Source organism: Tigriopus californicus, chromosome 8, assembly GCF_007210705.1.
Source record: "Tigriopus californicus strain San Diego chromosome 8, Tcal_SD_v2.1, whole genome shotgun sequence".
Taxonomy (NCBI): Eukaryota; Metazoa; Arthropoda; class Copepoda; order Harpacticoida; family Harpacticidae; genus Tigriopus; species Tigriopus californicus.
Genome location: NC_081447.1, coordinates 2,763,529 through 2,770,994, shown reverse-complemented (window position 1 = coordinate 2,770,994; position 7,466 = coordinate 2,763,529).

Genomic DNA, 7,466 nt, shown 5'->3' with positions numbered 1-7,466 from the left:
TGGCATGAATGTGAAGCGTTTGGCTTAGAATGGCGAGAAACTCGCTTGTGAGATGTGGCTTCATACAAACTGCACAAGTAGTTTGCGGTAAATGGCTGTGTAATTTGGTGGGTTGCTCACCATACTAAAACCACGATAAACATCTATCATAGTTGAATGACATTTAATTGAAATGGCATCTTATCATTGGCCCAAACAAATTGATTTCTGTTTCTTCTAGTTCTTTTTTCAGATAATCTGTAACCATTATGGTTTCGGTTCTAATGATTTGGGTATCAAGGCACAAAAAATGTGGTTGATCAATGTTGAGTGTCGGTATTTCCATAACAATGACGTTTTTACAAACTGAAGTAAGAATATCAATTTCAAACTCGATCCCCATTCCAACCCAAGTTTCAGCCCAAAATTACATAAACTCACAAACGGTACGATGATCGATCTTCGACATTTGATGTCATAAACAAGCACGAAACTTGTTTTTTAATCAGTAAAATCAATTTCAGCTACATCAGTCAGATATGTATTCAGTCAGAACCATCCAGCATTTAGTTACACACCTAATTGAAATTCATGGTCATTATCACTCTTTTAATTACCAGATTCTGGACAACATTTGTTGGTTAATTTTGATGAAAACAAGGCCATTCCTTACGGTACTTACGTTGATGAAATTCAAACTTGATTTATAGATGGTTTTAATCAAATACCTTTCTCATCATTGGATATTCTTATAGCTCTTTATACGCTTTGATAAGTTGAAAAAAAAATTCATGATATCAAAACATGTCATCGTAAGTGCTAAGAAAATATGCGAACAATCGAAACATATCTAACACCCATTGAAGAACCATGGCCAGGTTTTGCCCGAACACCCTCGTGCCCAAATGCGAAGATCAGATGCTGTCGAACAACTTCCATGTCATTAGGCATCTCCATTGTTTGGTTGGATTTCATACCACCTCATTGACTTCAAGGCCTCAATCTGGACAGTGATCCTCTTGACACTTCGAACTTCCACCTTCACATTCCCACTGTTTGAATCTTGGCCCCTGTTGCTCTGATGAATACCAAAGTCTACCGAGGTATTCAAGCTGGACAACAACAGGAATTCCAACGAGTAATGGTTGACTAGGAGCCTCCCAAGTGGGTTCAATTTCGGACTTCTTCTTCGGGGCCAGAATAATCGACGGTGGTGACCCTGAAGTTGAAGTACGAGAGACGTGGTTCCTTCGCGGATATTTACTTGCAATCAAGCCCATAAAAACTCGCCCATCCTGCTTCTAGGGCTATTGTTCCTTCTACAATAGATTCATTTGCATTAGGCCTCGGATGTTTCTACGGCTGGCTATATACGAGATATACCCCATTAAGAGTACACTCAAGCGAAATTTTTCGAGGCGATCCGAACCGAAAATCCTGATGTGAATGAACTTGAGGCCGAAGAAATGGGGAATGAGTTCATTACCAAGTAATAACACATGCGCACATTTTGGAGATTGAACTTTATGTGTCCATTGTCGTTCTATGAAAATGTTGTTGACCTTAAGGTTAATCTAGCCATTCATTTGAGAATGTGCAGTAATTTAGAGTAGGCATGGATTTTCGATCGGAAAGCAAGGGTCCATGATGTTCAAAAAGCAGCATTACGAATGGAGTTTACATGCAATGCATCTCGTTGCTAAAAATTAAGCTTTTGTTCTTCAAACACAAAATAGTTCATGGATTATCCAATTTTGTCAATTCCGGTTGGTTGAGTATTATCACTAATAGATAGTTAAAGCCTTCAATGAAAAGCAAAACATCACAAGGAAGACTAAACTTCTTAAAGGGCAAAGAAAAGTGAGAATCATGACAGAGAAGTGCAACATTTGACAATTCGACGAGCTTTAATGATTAGGAGCCTTGAAAGTATTGAACAATTGCTCGTCATTTGATTGAGCAAAAAAGTTATAATTGATGATTCTTTAATTTTGGCCTTGATATTAGACCAATTTAGGGAAATTTAGAACTCAAAATAAGAAGTTACTTTCAACAACCTCGCTAGTGTTCGCTGATTTCCGATAACGCATGAGCACAAAATGTTTGCATTCAATTTGTAACAAGCTGTCCATGGAGATGATACGCTCAGACACAAACAACCCTTCAGTATCTTGGCACATTTGAAGCCAGCAAATACCAAATTGAACAAAAGTGGCAGAAAATGAAGAAAATGATTGAGGCCTTGATTAATGTTAAGCAAAGGCCTTTGAGGAAAGGAGCAGGTGGATCAGTGTCTAGGAGATCTCTAGGGACTCTCAAGTGTCTGATGGAACCGTCAGGCGGATGTTTGGAATAGTTGAAAAAGGGTGCAAAATGTGTCCCGATTTCCAAAGCAACTTTTTAAGGACCCTAGAAGAGGTTGCATTGATTGTGACGTATGTAACGTGATTTCATTTACATTCATTTTACATTTTTCAACCATTTCAATGACTGACATCAATATGGCTTTCCTAAACCTGTCCGGGAACAAGCAGCCCCGCCAACAGTGGATCCCAAGGGGAAATAAACTAGCGGGGCTATTGGGGGTCAATTACTTACTTCCGTCGCCTGTGACCAGACTTATTTAACTCCAGTGACTTCATCATTTTCTGAGTAGAGGAGGCTTATTCATCACAAACCCTACCATGGCCTAACTGGACATGATTTTAGATTCAGTATTCTGATTGAAAAAAGTTAGGCGAAAAAAGGGATTTTGCTCCTGACCTTTAAAGGAATAATCTTTTGGCTTTGGCCAAAGGTAATTCACAATGGAGGGCTAATGTAATGCAGAATGCGGGAAAATGGAAAGAAACATATTTTTGTTTTGCAATTGACAATTGGCATTGAGCATTCATTAGCTTGTTATGATGTCTTTTCCTCGCTTATGAGAACTTCGTGTGTGTACTTGCACTAAACCGTGCGTTTTTCACGTTTCAGCTGAATGTCTTCATTAAAGCGTGAATTTCCACATCTGAGGTGAAAAACTCCTGATTTACCAATTTTGTGGACGCGCATCACCTCTGCTGACCTTGTCGGTACTGCATTGGTTTCTTCTGCTCTTCCTCAAAAGTTGGCTTACTTCGGCTTGAAGGAATTTCCTCACGAAAACCATTGAAAATTGCAATCTCAAAATAAAACACCGTGATTTGCATGTATGAGCTCAAACCCGGAGGATCACGGCCAGGGCACTTGATCTTTGTAATATCTGCACGACCAATCAATATTCCCGCTCAAAACGACGAACAGTGACGCCATTTTTTGTTTCAAATTAGGGTCAACATTGGTCACGGCCGTTTGTATTTCATGGTCAAGGTATTCAAATATCCTTTCATGGCTTCACTTCGATTCGAACTGAAATGGATTAGGTATGCTTTAAGTGCCAAGCCAGTCGATGGGATGCAATCACTACGAATGCTGGGAATTAGTTGCAAAGATTACTCAGACGGATTAATGTCGATTTTCGAAGTATTTGAATGACAGTGGCCCCTAATTCTTCTGCATGAACCACTGGAGTATGGACGAGGATGCTCTGGTCAAAAGATAACATTGTGGAATCGAGTATGCGCATTGCATTTTCCTTCCAATGAGTGACAATTTGCTAAAATTGCGTTCTTTTATTTATTTTCAGCTTGATCATGCGACTGCATCAAAAGTTGTGCTCTCGAGTAGCGAAGCATAACCAGGGGCAGAATGAATCAGCTAGCTCTTATTGATGTAACCAATCTTCACTGTGCATACGTATTGTTGGCAAATGGCAAACCAGTACTGCTGAGATGGGCACTTGTTTGATTTTTGGGTCAAAAAGCATTAGCAGATCTGACCTGCAATCTAGGACCTGTCTCAGCAGTACTGGATTGGAAGTTTGGTCCCAGGCAAATTGAATCACATCAGTACTAGCCCTTTTGTTGTGGTAACCAATGACTAAACGAGGGCCAACTAGCTCATTTTGTTTGGATATATCGGATATATGTAGTGATCTTTGAGGGCGTAGGACGTTTGACCATAGAAGAAGTAACATGGAAGAGTAAAAATCGAGTTTGTTGTGTTTTTTATTGCAGCTGAATCGGTAACCAATGGACAGTGCAACTCTAGTTGATGGAAAACAGCCCCTCTACAATCAAAAACTATACCCTAGCAGCCGGTCAGCTGACATTCATTCGCTCTGAAAACTAGTTCGTCTGGCTAGCTCTCATCGCACTCTCTAGGAGTTGCTTCGTCTATGGCTTGACTTGGTGCGAAGCTGCAATAACTTGGGGTCAGTCTCATTTGAAGAAGAATGCAATGCGTTGACCTAATTATGAAACATCAACTCTGAACCCTAGCATCCCATTTCACATTCCAGTCGTTCATGGCTTATGTTACAAACATTTCTATCCATTTGAACTCAAATTCACAACAATGTTCTCTACTACAAAGTTTTTTTTACCCTACACATCTCTGTGATCGATTCCACAAAGGCATGCCGTTAGTTTTTGGCCCACAAAACACCTAGCCAATCACAACCCTTCAAGTAATCCCCAGTGGTTGCTGACTAATTTACACCGGGGGAACTAATAGGAATTTGAAGATCCCTCAAAGAGATGATTTGCAAATCTGCATCGCCAGCATCGGTATCAGTCGAGGTGCTCTTCCATTTCTTCATTTGTTCCGCCTTTTCTTCCGCGATATCATGCCATTTGCCAAACCAGTCAACAACGCACGAGCCTTAAATGGCACAACCGCCCTTATGTCGGTGAATTATGACCGCCTCTTTGGCAGCAGATCTTCGCTTCAAAAATTCTGAAGAGTTAAAGATCCAAATACAAGAGGAACGGCAATCAAAATGGGATTCAACCGCTCGGAGGATTGTCAATTCCAAAAGTTTAACGAGTTCATTGAGCTATCAACTAAGTGCTTTGGATCAATATTGACATTTTTGCATTTAAAATGGTTGAGGACCAAGCTAGGTGCAAGCGTCAGTTTTTTAGTTAGGCGCTAGGCTCGTTAAATATTAGATTTCTATTGTGAAATCATGAATTTCTGCTTTTCAAACTTTTTACGAATCAAATATGGCTATTGAGAGCGGAACAATGTATAAGTTCTAGATAAATTGGCATTTCCAATTTTTTTTTAACATGTTAATATTTCAACAATGCTTTTACTTGCACGAGTGCATAACATACAAAGGAGAAAATATGGTCAACTATTCCGATTGACTCTCAGATAAAGTGTTGAATTGACCATTCAAAGCTACATTGCCTATCTTTGTCCAGGACAATTGTTCATTTGCTCAAATCAGTAGTCCTACAAAAGCAAGAGAGAATGCCACGTTAAGTTCCTGGTTTTATCTAAGGTATGTCTTATTCACATGGTCGCCTAAAAAGCCTAATCGTTTGAACACCTCTGAACCCAGAGATCTGAATACCAAAGCCACCTTTCTTAAATTCTTTTGGATGAACCGACTGACTCGATATGCAAGATGATGGGGAGATTCGTTCACCGATCCTTTCACGCTCAATGCATTGTCACTCAAAATGATACCCAAAACGGGTGAGGCTGCTGACCTTTGTTCTCGACATTAGAGTAACGAGGTCAACAATGGATTTCTCAAGCATGTCCTCGATTATTCCAAATTCGGTGACGAGCAAACAGGAGGGACAAGATGCTCGAACTTGTCATTTCGACTTCCATATTGGGCGAAAAAAAAAAATCCAGTCTATAGAGCAAAGCCAATGAATGCATGGACCGATTTGTAGGTTCAAGCCAAAAATGTACCTGGCCTCCTATTGGTTTTACTTGGGCGGATCCATATTTTTTCTTCACCGGCTCCAATACTAATGTTTACATAAGAATCACAAACGCATGCATCTTAGAAATTCGACCCAATCACGAGATGTTATTTGTGCTACAGGCTCAATCAATCGGCATAAATGGAGGTTTATGGCAGAACGTCCTACTGATCGGAGGCGCCCAATCTTCCCGAAGGCGAAGGAAATTTCATCTTCCAACCACGGTTAAGCAATTATCAGCGGAGTGATAATCAAGATTCCGAGCCTTCATCATGCCACAAGCATCCTCCAAGCAATTGCCCACAGAAGAGATGAACTCGTCGCTCATTGATGACTGTCATTTATTGAAGCGGCGAAATCGGTGATGGAAAGAACCACACGTGAACTCACATGGAACCTCCGCCTCTCCACTTTTTCATATGAACTGCTACCTTCGGCCGTTGGTTCGTTCGTTCGCTCTTCGATCTTGGTTGGGCTTTGCAGCATTTCCGTTGAGGCGTGTGGTATAATTTACATCTTTGGGAACTTCTCCAGGAGTCCTCTGACTACATCAGGGCAGCAATGAATGAACAGGTGCCATACAACTTTACATCACGGGAATCTATCCATCATGGTCGTTGGGAATGCGAGTGCCAGAAGGAGGCGAAAACCCCTTTTTGGCTGATAGCACCGAAGACGAATCGCTTTGAGTGGCATGACAAGAGCAATGAGCGGAAAAATTTCAATAAGGAAATCCAAATGATCATAGATCATCATCATCTTAGTCATTGGAAAACCGACCAAGGTTTTCACCAGCGACCACTCGCTCGATCCATAATGTGGTGCCCACCAGTTTACGGTTGTATGCCACGTAGGTAGGTGCGTACGATACGAGACTTGGAGGCACGGCATGAAACGATGAGGAGGGCAGAGGCAACTATGTACGATATGTTTTCTCCACATGGAGGATAACCTAAATTAAAACGTGCGTAGGCGGGTGTAAATGATGGTGAGAGGCTCGAAATAAAGTTTTCGTGGGGCATAGCCAAGAGTCTTGGCTGGAGTCTCGAATTGCAGTAATTGGTATCTCCAAAGAAAATCCAGGATACTAAGCAGGAAGCCACGCCCCGAGAAGCCGAGAAAAAGCCCCAGGAAGCCTCCTAACATGGCCATGATTCCGCTCAAGTCAAAGACTCGGTGCTCGGAATGCAGGGGATAACCGGACTCTGCGAACAATACGTAGTTGTTGGTTTAGGTGTTGGCAATCATATTGAACGGATCCTCGGAAATTGTGCCCGAAATTATCCTCTTCAAGCAAGATTGCCGACATCTAGTCAGAAATAGATTGTCAAAGTTTGAGTTGGGTATCACTTGGGCAACTTGATTTGTCATGCAGTCACTTTCGTTACGGGTCAAACACATCGGAATATCATCTATATTTTTCATTAGTGATAAAGCTACAGGTAAGCGAGTTCATTCGACATTACCCATCAGTGTCGCGATTATTTTTCCTGAAACGCTAATGAACAGTTTGCTTAATGTACTTTGTTCCGAAAAAGCTTCTAATTGACCCTTTATTGATTATCTCGACCATTATTGAAGTTCCTTGTGGAAAAAAGTCTGATTTGTTTCATACTTGCAACTGCTACCTCCTGTCAATCCGTCACCACGAACCAGCGCCCATCTTTTTAAAGTAAAGGA